Below are 15,069 nucleotides of genomic sequence, written 5' to 3'. Positions count from 1 at the left end.
CACAGCCTAGTGAGATCCACACAAGTCATACCTTTCAGGGTTTAAAATTTTCTAAAATGTTTAGGTTTTGGAAATTTCTCTACATGCCAGATGAGCTAGTGCCCAAAATCCACAGCTAGGCCCACCACAAAAAAAGGGTCAGTTTTCAGTGGACAAATGCAATGTGTCCATGCTGCGTTTTGGCGTGTTTGCCTGTCACGGGCACTAAGCCTACGCAGACAAGTGAGGTACCATTTTTATCAGAAGACTTGGAGGAATGCTTGTTAGAAGGATGTTTGTGGCTCCCAAATGATTCCAGAACTTCTATCACGGAAATGTGAGGAACAGTACTTTTTTTAGTCAAAGGTTTAAATTTGCAAAGTGTTCTCAGTAACACAACCTAGAGCAGGACACACAGGTCACTCCATTCTTGTATTCACTTGGGCCCATATTTATACTTTTTTAGCGCCCCATTTGCGTTGTTTTTTTGACGCAAAATCGGCGCAAACTTACAAAATACCATTTTATTTTCTAAGTTTGCGCCGATTTTGCGTCAAAAAACGACGCAAATGTGGCGCTAAAAAAGTATAAATATGGCTATTGGTGTCTAGTTTTAAAAAATGTATAGGTTTGCTAGGTTTCAATAGGTGCCAGATGAGCTATTGTCCAAAATCCACGGCTAGACGCAGTGCAAAATAAGTGTCAGTTTTTAGTGGAAAAATGTGATGTGTCCATGTTGCTTTTTGGGCAATACGCCTACGCACACAAGTGAGGTACCATTTTTATCAGAAGACCTCGAGTAATGCTGGGTGGAAGGAAATTTGTGGCTCACTGCAGATTTCAGAACATTCCATCACAAAAATGTGAGGAAAAACTGTCAAAGGATTCTGGGTAACACAACCTAGTGAAAGCTACCCAATTCACCCCTTTCTGAATTCCTGTAGGTTTCTAATTTTGTGAAAGGTAAAAGTTTATGAAATTTATCTAGGTGCCGGCAGAGCTAGGCCAAAAACTCCACAGCTAGGAGCATTGCAAAAAAAGGGTACATTTGTGGTGGAAAAATGTAATGTGTCCATGTTGCATTTTGGGCTCTTTTCAGCTGTGGCCACTAAGCCTACCCACACAAGTGAGGTACCATTTTTATCAGGGGATGTGGGGGCATGCTGAGTGGAAGGAAGTTTGTGGCTCCCCACAGGTTCCACAACTTACCATCACAGAAACATGAGGAACATTTTCTTTTAGTCAACAATTAAGGTTTGTAAAGGATTCTGGGTAACACAGCTGATGGAGACTCACACAAGTCACCCCATCCTGGATTTCACTGGGTGTCTATTTTAAAAAATGCATAGGTTTGTTAGGTTTCTCTGGGTGCCAGCTGAGCCAGTGCCCAAAATCAACAGCTAGGTACACTGCAAAAAAAGGGCCAGTTTTCAGTGGAAAAATGTGATGTGTTCATGTTGTGTTTTGGCCTGTTTCCTGTTGCTGGCACTAAGCCTACCCCGACAAGTGAGGTACTATGCTTATCAGAAGAATTGTGAGCATTTTGTGTGAAATGAAGTTTGTGATTCGCCACAGATTCCAGAACTTTCCATCACAGAAAATTGAGGAATTGGTGTTTTCATTCAAAGTTTGAGATTTGAGAAGGGTGTTCGAAAAACAACCTAGTGAGAGCCACACAAGTCACCCCATCCTTGATTACTCTAGGTGTTTAGTTTTTATAAATATATAGGTTTGCTAGGTTTCCCTAGGAGCCAGCTGAGCTATGGCCTAAAATCTACAACTAGGTAGATTTCAATAAAGGGGCCAGTTTTCTGTGGAATAATGTGATGCTTCAATATTGTGTTTTGGTCTGTTTCCCTTCATGGGCACTAAGCCTACCCAACAAGTGAGGTACCATTTTTATCAGAGGACTTGGGGTAATGCTGGATGGAAGGATGTTTTTCGCTTCTTGCAGATTCCAGAACATTTCATCACTGTACTGTGAGGGAAATGTGTTTTTTTAAGTCAAGGTTTGAGGTCTGCAAAGGATTATGAATATCACAACCTAGTGACTGCAATGCAAGTCCCCCCTTCCAAGATTCCTCTAGGTTTCTATTTTTTCTAAAAGGTATGGTTGTACTATATTTCTCTAAGTGCTTGCCTCAATAGGCCCTAAAATTAATATCTAGAGCATTTCTAAAAATGGGTTAGATTTCAGAGGAAAATTTGGATTCGTCCACTTTGCGGTGTAGGTCTTTTCCTGTTGGGGGCACTTAGCCTCCCCATACAAGTGAGGTACCATTTGTTATCAGAAAACTTAGGGCAATGCTGGGTTAAAAGATATTTGTGGCTCCCCACAGATTCCATAACTTTCCATCACAGAAATTTGAGGAAAAAGTATCAATTTATTCAAAGTTTGAGGTTTGCAAATGACTCTGAGTAACACAACTAAGGGAAAGCACGCAAGTCACCCCTTTTTAGATTCCTCTATGTTTCCAGTTTTCAAAAGAGAATAGGTTCACTAGGATTCTCTACGTGCAGGCTTAGCTAGGGACCAAAGTACACATCTAGGCCCGTTTAAAATAAAGGGTCACTTTTCAGTGGAAAAATTTGATGTGTCCAAGTTGTGTTTTGGCCCATTTCCTACAGCGGGCATTATGCCTACCTAAACAAGGTACCATTTTCAGCAGAAGATGTGGCGAAATGCTAGATGAAAGGAATTTTGTGGTTCCCCACAGATTTCTAAACTTTCCATCACAGGAATATGAGGAAAAGGTGTTTTTTTTTTAGTCAACATTTGAGGCTTGCAAAAGATTCTGGGCAACATAATCTCATGAGAGCCACCCAAGTCATCCTCACCCCATTCTCGATTCCTCAAGGTACATAATTTTTTAAAAAACATGCGTTTGTTAGGTTGCCCTAGGTGCCGGCTGAGCTAGAGCCCAAAATAAACAACTAGGTGCATTGCAAAGAAAGGGTCAGATTTCAGAGGAAAAAATTGATGTGTCCATGTGGTGTTTTGGGCTGTTTCCTGTCATGGGCAATAACACTACCCACCCAAGTGGGGTACAATTTTCATCTGATGACCTGGGGGATGATGCTTCGAAGGGAGATGTGGCTCTGCAAAGATTCCAGAATTTTCCATCATAGAAATTTGAGGAAAAAGTGTTTTATAGTACAAAATAGAGGTTTGCAAGGATCTGGGTAACACAACCTGGTGAGAGCCACCCATAGGAGTCACTCTATCCTGGATTCCCATAGGTTTCTAGTTTTCAAAAATGCATAGATTTGCTTGGATTCCCTCTGAGTTGTCTTAGCTAGGGCCCAAAATCAACAGCTAGAGCAGAGGTCTTCAAACTGGGGGGCAGGCCCCCCTTGGGGGGCCTCAAGTGATCCCAGGGGGGGCGCCAAACTCTGGCCAAAAGAAATATTATACAGATAACATGCCTTTGTTTTAAGCAAAATCATGTTATTGCAGTTTTAAAAAGGTAACAATACTTAACTGCAATGTTTAAATAGGTTTAGACCTATTTAAACATTGCCATCTTTCTAAAATAATTGTGAAAAATTCTGAGAGGGGGCCCAATGATTTTTATTTTTCAACTGGGGGGCGCGGCATTAAAAAGTTTGAAGACCACTGAGCTAGAGAGATTGCAAAAAAGGGTCAGTTTTCAGTGGAAAAATGTGATGTGCCAACGTTGCTTTTTGTGACATTTCCTGTAGTTGACAGTAGTCCTCCCCAAACAAGTGAGGTACCGTTTTTATTAGAAGGCTAGGGGGAATGCTGGGTCAAACTATTTTTTTGGCTCCCCACAGATTCCAGATCTTTCCAGCACAAAACAAAAGGTTGAGGAATAATTGTTTTATTAATCTAAGTTTAAGGTTCCAAAGAATCCTGGGTAAAACAACCTGGTGAAAACCTCACAAGTTACCCCATCCTTGATTTCTCTAGCTGCGTAGTTTACAAGACTGTATATGCTTGCTTGGTTGCCCTAGGTGCCGGCTGAGCGATGGCCAAAAATGCACAGCTAGGCGCATTGCAAAAAAAGGGCCAGTTATCAGTGGAAAAATGTAATGTGTCCACGTTTAATTTTCGGCTGTTTCTTATCATGGGCACTAGGGCCATATTTATACTTTTTGATGCAAAACTGGACTGACACAGTTTTGCATCAAAAAGTTTAACGCTGGCTAACGCCATTTCTTTGCGCCACCTAGGCATCAAATTTATACTTTGACGCTCTGTGGCGCAAACCATGGGTTAGAGTCATTTTTTTTACTCTAACCATTGCACAATGTCATAAAGAAAAACAACGTTAACACAGCGAAAATGACTTTAATCCGGTTTACGACGTTGCAAAACGGATACGTGCCATTTTTTCCCCGCAAGTGTGTCAAAAAGCAACGCAAACACAGGAAAATGTGCAAACGAGCCCCAAAATGGATCCCGGAAGCCATGAGAGACCCCAGGAAGACTCCGACTGACCAGGAACCAGCCTGGAGGACCCGGACAAGACCCAGGAGAGGGAGAAGAAGAAAAGGAAGTGTTGTTTCAGTGCAGAGGAGCAAGAAATACTGGTGAAAGAGGTGACGGAACACCAGCATCAACTTTTTGTCACCTCAAAATTGCCAATTGAGAGGAGAGAGGCAATTTGGCAACAAATTATGGAAAAGATAAACAGTGTGGCAGAAGTATGGAGAACAGCCACTGAGTGCAAAAAAAGCTGGCATGGCCAGGAACAGGAAGGCAGCACTGCAGACTGGAGGGGGGAGTCCAGCACACCAGGAGGCCCCGGACCACATGGAGGGGATGGTCACAGCCGTCATCCCACAGGAGATCGTCACAGGGATTCAAGGACAGGACAGCGCAGACTACCAGGAGACAACGCACATGCAGTTGCATAGGGAATTCAAATGCAATAATGTCAACTGTGAGCAGGCGGGGGATACCGACCACAAAATGCATGGAAGTCATCATATACATGGAGTGGCATGGGTAAAGGGGCACGGCATGGGGGCATGGCCTGCACAAACAGAAGCTGGGGCACACCATTACACTACATCAACAACAGTCCCATGCGGGCATGCTGTCATGCCAACGATGGAGCAAAGGGAAAGCCACGCCAGGAGGGAAGGCCACAACGTCAAACTGACATACCGCCACACGTCAGCCACCATACCCCCTACATTAACTAGGGCCCTCTTAACATCATCATCAGGTCCTGTTCCTCTGCACTGAAGCAACACTTTCTTTTCTTCTTATAAGTGTCCTGGTTCTTGTGTGGGTCCTCCTGGCTGGTTCCTGGTCTGTTGTCATCTTCCTGGGGTCTGTAGTGGCATCTGTGATCCATTTTGGCTCTCCTCTGGTGAAATGGCAGTGTTCGCGTTTTTTTTTTTACGCTATTGGGTCAAAAAACTGCGCATATCCGGTTTGCGGGGTCGTAAATCGACCCACAGTCATTTCGGCTGCATTAACGTTGTTTTGCTTTACGACTTGACGCTGCGGTGTGCGTCAAAAATAATGACTCCCACCTGTGGTTTGCGCCGCCGTGCGTCAAAGTATACATTTGACGCCCGCACGGCGCACCAAAATGGCGTTAGCTGGCGGTAATATTTTTGACGCAAAACTGCACCGGCGCAGGAGGGCCTGGACTAGATGGAGGAGATGGTGGCAGCCGTCATCCCAGAGGAGATCGTCACAGGGATTCAAGGACAGAACAGCACAGACTACCAGGAAATCACACAGATGCAGGGTAAGTTGCATGGGGGAACAAAACTGCCTAAATGTTAACTGTAAACGGGGTGACATTCCTACTACACAATGTATGTCAGCCATGAAAATCAGGTAGTGGAAAGGGAAAAGGGGCATGGCACGGGTGTATGGGCTATGCTGGCCAAACCAGGGGCACAGCACAAGACTACACCAACAACCTTTGCATGGGGGTACTCTGCCATACCAAGGATGTTGGAAAGGCAAAGCCAGTCCAGGAGGGTAGGGTGCAACGTATAACTGGCCTGCTGTCACATGACAGCTAGTATTGTTGCTACATGAACTATGGTCCAATTTCCAGTCTCAGGCCATATCCGCAAGTGGTATTTACCATTGACAACAGTTACCAACACCGACTGTGCTGTGTGTGCCTGTCAAGTAGTTAATGGCAGTTACGTGTCCATGGATCAAACACACCCAAAATAGAGGGTTCAGGATGACGGTGTTATCAATCTCCAGTAATCCCCTGTAATTCCTAACAAAGTGCAAATCCTGTCAAATGCTCATGTCTATAGGCGCTATAAACATCAGGTATTGTTACTTACATTATGAAGTATACAGCAGTAATGTCATACCCATGCTGCACATTTCAGGGTCTGCCCCGTGCCTGTGTTACAGTAGCTGCAATGCCACCTTGCAACATCCCAACTGTCATACTGCTAAGACAACAGCATTGAGGGGGAGGACATATGCGTGTAGCTAGTTAAACATACCAGCACTGTCATAAAAGGAAATGGAACACTACCAGGACCATCAGTGCAATCCAATGTAGCATACATTCCCCAACATCAACATTATACACTACCAGTGCTGACACCTGTATCGTGCCATGCCAATGCTATACATAGTATGTGCTTGGTCTCAGCAACATATAGGTGTATGTGAAATATCCAAGACTGGGACAGTTCCATATTGTTAAGTGTGGCACAAGTAGCATCATGCCCACAGCCATTGCAACGCCTCACTATGCTAATGGAAGTAGATGGAGGGTTGAGTAGGACAATAAGGGGGCAACATACAATTTGGACAGAACCTACACCTAGAGGATGTGACGCAGACAATTCCCCAAACTGCCCACACTACATGTGACATGCTGGTGGAGCCGAGGCGTGAGAGATTAATGACAGGAACAATGAACAGGAACCAAGATTACTTTGTCTCACTAAAAGGAAGTCAGTAATGCCACATTACAACTGCCATAACACAGACACACTGATTGTACAATATATCATTGCAGAGGATGATGGCTCTCCTGGGGATATGCCTGTTCAGGACTGATGACATGGATGACAAGCTGACAAACATTAGCTAGCAGACCCTCCAAGATGTCCTTGGAACCCTCCATGCCCCACCTTCAGTCGCAAGGAGGAGTACAGATACAGCAGCCATCACAGAGGACCCACCCACCACCCCAACAGGTAGACCTGCCAGCTCCAATCCAGTTGAGGACTCTGAGGACACTGGTACCACCTTTGAAGGGACAGTAGTGGGAGTACAGCGGGAGCTGGCCATGGAGGTCCGGGTGGGGATGCAAAATATGGCAGCCTTCCTTGAGGGGATGCGCCCTCGTGCATGATGTCATCTGCAGAACAGGCAGCAGCCATGCAAGCGCTACCATCCCTCCTGCAAGGCCTACGACAATGTGTAAGGGAATTCATTACAGCAGTTAGGGAGTTGCCACAACACCCGGCATCCCAAACCTTTCACTGCTTGCAGGAATGCAATCATCACCCCCCTCAGGGCCAACCTGGCTGCCTACCTGTATTGCTACATGCACTACGTGCATGTGGCAGCACTACGTGCAAGGTAAACAGTGGTGCAGAGTGTGGACCATTGGCCTCTGCTTTCATTGGCCTTCGCTTCCATTTTGGTTCACGACTCCATTTTGTCGAGTCTGGTTCGGTGCGTAAGGCACTGTTCTGTGTTTTTCCACAAGCTTCGGCAAGCTGAAGGGTGGGGTGTTTTTCTGCTCAACTTCGCTCCATCTGCCTGGTACGAAGGGCGCTATTTACATTCCACGAGCTATCAGTTAGAACAACAGGGGGATGCGCCTGTACACAAGGAGGAATGCAAGCTGCCTGTACACAAGGAGGAATGCAAGCTTCACCTTGGAGTCCTCTCCTGGGAACTTGGCCCGTTCTGAGGAGACGTCTCGAAGGGTGAACAAGGTACCACCGATTGCACAATTTGTAAAGGAGGGGGTCTTTTTCTAGAAAAGACTCCTGGGCGTTAGTAAATACTATAAAAGTTGGGGGCCTGGATGGGCTGGTTTAGGAACTCTCTTCTGGGTTGGACGCAACGCCAGGAGGACTGATTGTCCCGAACAGAGGCTCCCTGTGCTAGCTGATTTGGGTTCCCCAGCTTTGTGTACGGCGGAGGGATGCAGACGCTCTTTTCGGTGAAGCTTTTCAATTTATTAAGTGTATTGTGTGTGCGCGCGTAATGTGTACTTATTCTTGCAGTCATTTTCATGCTATTGAGCATTGAAGTATATTGTGTGTGCGCGCGTAATATGCACTTATTCTTGCAGTCATTTTCATGCTATTGAGCATTGAGGTATATTGTGTGTGCTTGTATTATATGCACTTACTCTTGCAATTATTCACAGAGTGCTTATATCTTTATCATTATTCTCATGTTATTCTCCTGATGTATATATATATATATATATATTAGTGTGGTTTAGTTTTGCTAGCTGAGAACTTGCCCCTTAAATAAACTTGATTATTCTACTTACGAAGGTGTTTGAGAGTGATTGCTTTACATTGTGCCTTAAAATATCCTGAAGTGCATAGTTTTGATATTCTGAAGAGTAAAGCAGTACAAATTGGCGTAGTCGGCAGGATTCGAAGAAAAAAAAAAGGGAAAATGCTTAATAAGATCAAAGCGAGCTCAAAAGCAGGTTCTCATGTAGCAAATCCAGACATAGAAATACCGGGGTGGGAAACTGCCCCGTATAAACTTTTAGCTCAGGAATGGTCACGTTGTGCTGGTTTGAGTGAAAATTGGAATGCGTGTATGTTGAATGTAGAACCTGAAGATCTTCTTATATGTTTACAGAAAGTTTCAATTGACAAGGGAAGGGAGATTTGTGCGTTGGGGAGGCGAGGCTGGATCTTGCTTTCTGCGTACCGAAAGTTGTATGAAAAATGTTTACAGTTACAAAAAGACCACGAGCAGCTGGGGAAGGAGTTAATAGAAGCCCGAAATTCCTCTACCATGCTTGCTTGTCAAAATAAATTATTAAGTGATAAGTTGGAAATGTACCAACTGGTTGCAGAGAGAACAGCCGTTAGCGTAGCTAAATATAAACACAAGAAACGAAGAGGGAAAGTTAATAAAAAGAAGGTGCATTTAGCTATCTCTCAGGCAGGATTAGCCTTTGACCCTGAATTTTGGGATGGAAACATCTGGGATACATCTGATTTTTCAGATGGGTCCGGGGGCGATGACTGCCAAGATGTTAGACAGGAGAAGACAGAGCGCAGGAATGTTGTCCGTGCGCAGCCCATATATCGGCGAAAGTTACAGCATAGCCCAGCTAATCCTGGAGGGGTGATGTTGGATGCCCTGGAGGATTATACACAGCAAGAACTAAGTGATGTGATAGACAGATTTCGACAGAGGTCTGGGGAAACATTGCTTACGTGGTTGGTGCGGGTGCACGATATGGGGGGCCAGGGGGTCCAATTGGATCACGGCGACGCCCCGAGGCTTTGTATGTTAAGTACAGACCCGGTTATTCAAAATGAGTTTAGAACCTATCCAGGGAATGGTCCCATGACCAATTTGTTAGAGCTAGCTGCGCAAGGGTGTGCTCAGAAGTATCCGACAGAGTCAGACTGGCCGCCTAATGATAAACCTTGGTATACTTTGGGAGATGCAGTACAGAGATTGAAGGAAGAAGGGATGAAAACAGCTATCTTTATGGGTAATGCCCATGATTTGATGAATGGAATTTTAAGTGTGTCTGTGCGAAACCGGCTGATTAGGGCCGCTCCTCCTGCATATAAGCATGTCATCATGACTTTGTTAATTAATCAGACGGGTAACCCATTGTCTCAGGTGGTAGAAGCGGTGCGTGAGTTAAGTGATTTAGGAGAATGGGCTAAGCCAGAGAGGAATTCACGGTCAGAGAATCGTACTGATAACAACAGGGTGACAAGGCGAGACATGTTTCAGGCCTTGCTGCGAGATGGGGTGACCAGGAATGAAATTGATGGGATAAGCACCAAGGACATGTGGGAAATGTACCGCAAACGCGGTTTGGATAAAAAGGAGGGGAGCAGGAAAGGGAACAAGAAGGATAACAAAGTGGTGAACCAGAGAAAGGCAGGAGGGGAGGAGCGTGAGGGTGAAAAGGGAGAGAGAGGGAGAGAACCCCACAGTAGAGAGAGATCCCCAGAGGATGGAAATTGGGAGGAAGAGCACCGAAGCGCAGAGGGAACCCGGAGCAGGGAGAGAGACCGGGAACTGACAGGTTCTGGGAAAACTCGAGGAAGAGAGTGGGAGAGGGAGCTGGTAAGCTCAGAGAGGTTGCGAAGCAGAGACAGGGAGGAGGAGTTCCCTGAGAATTACCGCAAACTGTATCCAGATTTGCCTTGGGCAGACTCTGATGTGCGCAGAGTGAAAATAGATTAGGAAACAGGCCAAACTCCGGTGCAGGGATGGGCTCGCAAAGATAACAGACCTCATGGCAAAGTAGAAATTTATTGGAAACGTGGAAATGTTCAAAAAGTTCGAGCCCTCGTTGACACCGGAGCGGAGGCCACTTTGATTCATGGCAATCCAAGAAAATTCAGGGGACAGTACTTCACCATTACGGGATTGGGCGGAAAAGAAACCCCGGCAGTGCAGATAGTTCCCATGAAAATAGGGGCACTTCCAAAGAGAGAATACACTGTCCTGATTGTGCCCATTCCCGAATACATTATTGGAATTGACATTTTGAAAGGGATGACCCTACATTTGGAAGATGGATGTTATCAATTTGGTTCCAAAAGATTTATATCAATAGCCGCCGCAAGGGTGGGGCTGTTGAAGATTCCTCCGGTAACGCTTCCCCAAGCTACTAAGGTGATTCAAATGAAACAGTACAGAATACCGGGAGGACATGAGGAGATTAGCCAGACTATACAGTACATGATTTACTAGAGGCCGGGGTAATAGTTCCCATCACCACTGCGTGGAATAATGCCCTCTGGCCTGTTCGTAAAAGTGATAACAGTTGGAGGATTTGCATTGATTATCGCCAATTGAATAAACATACACCTCCTCTGACTGCAGCGGTCCCAGACACCATTACCTTGATTGAGAACATACAGAAACACAGTGGGACTTGGTATGCAACCATTGACATTGCCAATGCCTTCTTTACGATACCAATAGCTACTGAGAGCCAGCCTCAGCTGGCATTCCAGTGGGCGGGGCGTCAGTACACCTTCTGTAGATTACCCATGGGGTATTTACATAGCCCCACTATCTGCCACCGGCTGGTGGCAGAGCATTTGGATGAAGTACCAGTGGTTCCTGGAGTGCAAATTTCTCACTATATAGATGACGTGATGATGCAGGGAGAGACGCAAGAACAGGTGCAAATTCAGCTAGACAGGGTGGTGGAACATTTGCAGAATAAAGGGTGGGAGATTAACCCAGAGAAAGTGCAGGGACCGTCTCAGAGCGTGAAATTTTTGGGCATTCAGTGGAATCAGGGACACAGAGAAGTGTTGCCAAAAGTGAAACAAAAGATTAAGGAATTCGCAGTACCGCGAAATCGGAGGAAGCCCAGAGTTTTATTGGACTATTCGGGTATTGGAGACAACATATACCCCATTTGTCTCAGATTTTGGCCCCATTGTACAAAGTTACACGAAAGAAAAATGCGTTTGAATGGGGAGAGCAGGAGCAGCGCGCGTTTGAATTGGCGAAAGACGCCATTCAGCATGCTTTGGATTTGTGGCCGATTTGAGAGGGAGACATTGAGTTGAATGTGACAGTCCAGGGGCAGTATGCCAATTGGAGTTTATGGCAAAAACAAGGAAGAAAGAGGGTGCCCCTGGGATTTTGGACAAAGAAGTTACCTGAGGCAGGAGAGCGGTATACTCCCTTTGAGAAGCAGCTGCTGGCCTGCTATTGGGCCATGGTTGATACTGAGCAAATTACACTGAGACACAATGTGATTTTAAGGCCTGAAATTCCCATCATGCAGTGGGTGATGAGTTCCCCAAAAACTCATAGAATTGGACATGCGCAAGAAGCCAGCATTATAAAATGGAAATGGTATGTCCAGGACAGGGCACGAGCGGGTCCAAAAGGGACCGCCGTTTTGCATGAGCAGGTAGCGCAGGCTCCAGTGGAGAATTCCGAAATGTTGCATGATGTATCTTCAGTGTGTGAATCCCCAGTAGGGTGGGGCCAGCCGTTCGCAGACTTGTCTGCAGATGACAAAAAACATGTGTGGTTCACAGATGGTTCAGCAAAATATGTTGGAGCGAAAAGGCACTGGAAGGCAGTGTCCTATAATCCTGTTACCAAGAAGCTTTTGACAACTACAGGACAGGGAAAAAGTAGCCAGTATGCCGAGCTTTATGCCGTGTATCAGGCTTTAAAACAGGAGCTACCCGGAAAATGTCACATTTATCCAGATTCCTGGTCTACCGCCAATGGGTTAGCTACTTGGCTTCCCACGTGGCATGCACATCAGTACAAAATCCATAACAAAGAGGTATGGGGGAAGGAGTTATGGCAGGAGATCTGGGAAATGTTACCTCAAAGCACCATGACTGTCTATCATTTGGACGCTCACTGTCCAACTGATTCATTAGACCGATGGTTCAATTGTCTTGCAGACGATCGAGCCAAGATTCAAGAGGCTGAAGTGGAGGCGCATAGTTCTGATTTGGTGGGAATGGCTAAATGGGCACACCAGAAATGCGGACATCTTGGAGAAAAGGCTACTCACAGGTGGGCTGAGATTAGAGGGATGCATCTTCCCCTAGATTTGATTAAAACAGCGATCATTGAATGTCCCATTTGTCAGCATGCACAGCACAGATCGGTCCCACAGGTGGTGAGAGGCCAGCTAGGTAGAGGTAAATTGCCAGGACAGATTTGGCAGATTGATTACATTGGACCAATGCCAGTGAGCAGAGGGTGTCAGTATGCCTGCACTGTGGTAGACACTTACTCTGGTTATCTCATAGCCTTTCCCTGCAAGCGCGCAACTCAGCAGAGCACCCTGAAAACACTAGATCTGTTGATTCTGTACTATGGGGTGCCACTCCAGATTCAAAGTGATAACGCCAGCCACTTCAAGGGCAGACTAGTGCAGGACTATTGTGCACAACGCAATATTGAGTGGATTTTTCACATACCTTACTAGCCACAAGCAGCGGGACTGATTGAGAGAATGAATGGGTTGCTGAAAGAACAATTGCGTAAACTGAATGATGGGACACTGAAGGGGTGGAGGGATAATTTGTATGATGCTTTGCAAATTTTGAACAACCGACCCCTAACAAATGCCGAGACACCTCTCATGAGAATGCTGACACCTGCTTTACAGATTAATCCGTTTACAACGAGCAATACCATTGTGTATTGGGAAACAGCTCCAGGAGCTTTGGCCCCATATCGAGCTACACCAGAATCTGCAGGACTTGACTTACATGCTTTACACATGCATCGATTGAAACCTAGAGACATCACTCTGATTGAAACTGGGGTGGGAATTCAGATTCCCCCTGAGCATTACGGTCTGATCGCCCCTCGATCTGGGCTTGCCTTGAGGGGCATCCAAGTTTTAGGAGGCGTGATAGATGCAGACTACCAAGGCGAGTTGAAAGTCATTCTTTTGAACAGTGGTGACACAGACCTAGTGGTGCAACCTGGTGATCGCGTTGCCCAAATTGTCATCATGCCGGTTTATGGAGGTGTTGTTAAGAAGGGGAGCGCCCCAGCTCTTCTCACTGTGAGAGGCAAAGGAGGGTTTGGATCTACTGACAAGAACCCAGGGGCCAAAGTGTGGATTGAATCCCCAAATAACCCTCCTCAACCCGCTGATGTCATCGCCACTGGACCAGACAATGTCCTGGTAGTTATGCGACCTGGTCAAGACAAATGGGAACATGTTCCCGCTGATAAATGCTATCTGCGAGAATGATAATACGTGTTTTGTCCTTTGTTCTTTTCAGATCATCCTGTGGAGTGCCTGTGCCATGAGTGTGGTGTATGGAGCCCGTTCGGGAGACTCCACCGGGGAGCGGGAGGGGCTCATAGCCCAAAAATTCAACCGTCAGCCGCAGATGCCAACGCTGCTGCATCAACCGAACAATGTTTGGATTCATCTAGCGCAGGAAGTGCTGAATATATCTCACTTCTGTATGAGTAACATGCAAAGCGTTCAAGATTTGATTACCACTTGTCTAGTGGCAGTGCCCACTCCTGCTGCTGTATTATTACACATCTTTAACAATACAAACCAGGATGGAATGGTGGATGTGAGTGACGTTCGCTCCCATCTGTCACTCTATGAGTACTGCCGTCATTGCCCGGAGGTGGGCAGGCGGTTGTGGAGGAACATGACATCTATACTCCCCCTAACTTTTGCCTCCCCCCACGTGTCGTAGGTGCAGTACTCACCGGTGTCTTCAGCGCCTACATAGCTGTTGGTCGTAGAGGAGCAGAAAGACAAGGGCAGGGAGTATTTGTAATTCCGGCTCCATGGTGGCCTCCTTCCTCGTAGGATGTGTTCAGGTGAGCGTTTTCCCATAGCAAAAGCTGTTTCCGCCGTGTTTTTATCCACGGTGAATCCGCCCCGGAAAAGGTGGCGGATTGGCGGGTTGTAATACTGTGGGCGGTACATTGTCTCCCGCCTGTCTGTTGGCGGTAACCGCCGCGCTGCTTGTCTGTACCGCCGTGGCGGGCGGTGTGTTAAAGTGGCTGTCTTTGTTGGCGGTTTCCGCCAGGGTCATAATTCCCTTTTTTTGTCCAACTGCCTGTTTGCGGTATTTCCGCAGCTTTAACACCGTCCGCCAGGGTTGTAATGACCACCTATGTGTATAACATGCAAGCAGTTATTCTTGACCCTTACACTCATTCCAAACACACATAAAGTCAGGCAAATTAAAAATACTTAGAAAACACCATATGTATAGTGCCAAGATGCCGTTAAAAAAGAGGTGAAAGCTAAATAAACAAGGGTACAGCGTAAAAGTCAGAGAGAATGATGGGAAACAACCAAACACAGAGAAAAAAGCTATAAAACATGCAGTCTGTAGAGTGGCGCAATAAAAAAATATATATGTCCCTAAAGTGCAAACAGTAACACACAAGTACTTCACAAA

The sequence above is a fragment of the Pleurodeles waltl genome, chromosome 4_2 (genome assembly GCF_031143425.1).
Source record: "Pleurodeles waltl isolate 20211129_DDA chromosome 4_2, aPleWal1.hap1.20221129, whole genome shotgun sequence".
NCBI lineage: Eukaryota > Metazoa > Chordata > Amphibia > Caudata > Salamandridae > Pleurodeles > Pleurodeles waltl.
The sequence above is the reverse complement of the archived record's forward strand: the minus strand, read 5'-3'. Positions refer to the sequence as shown.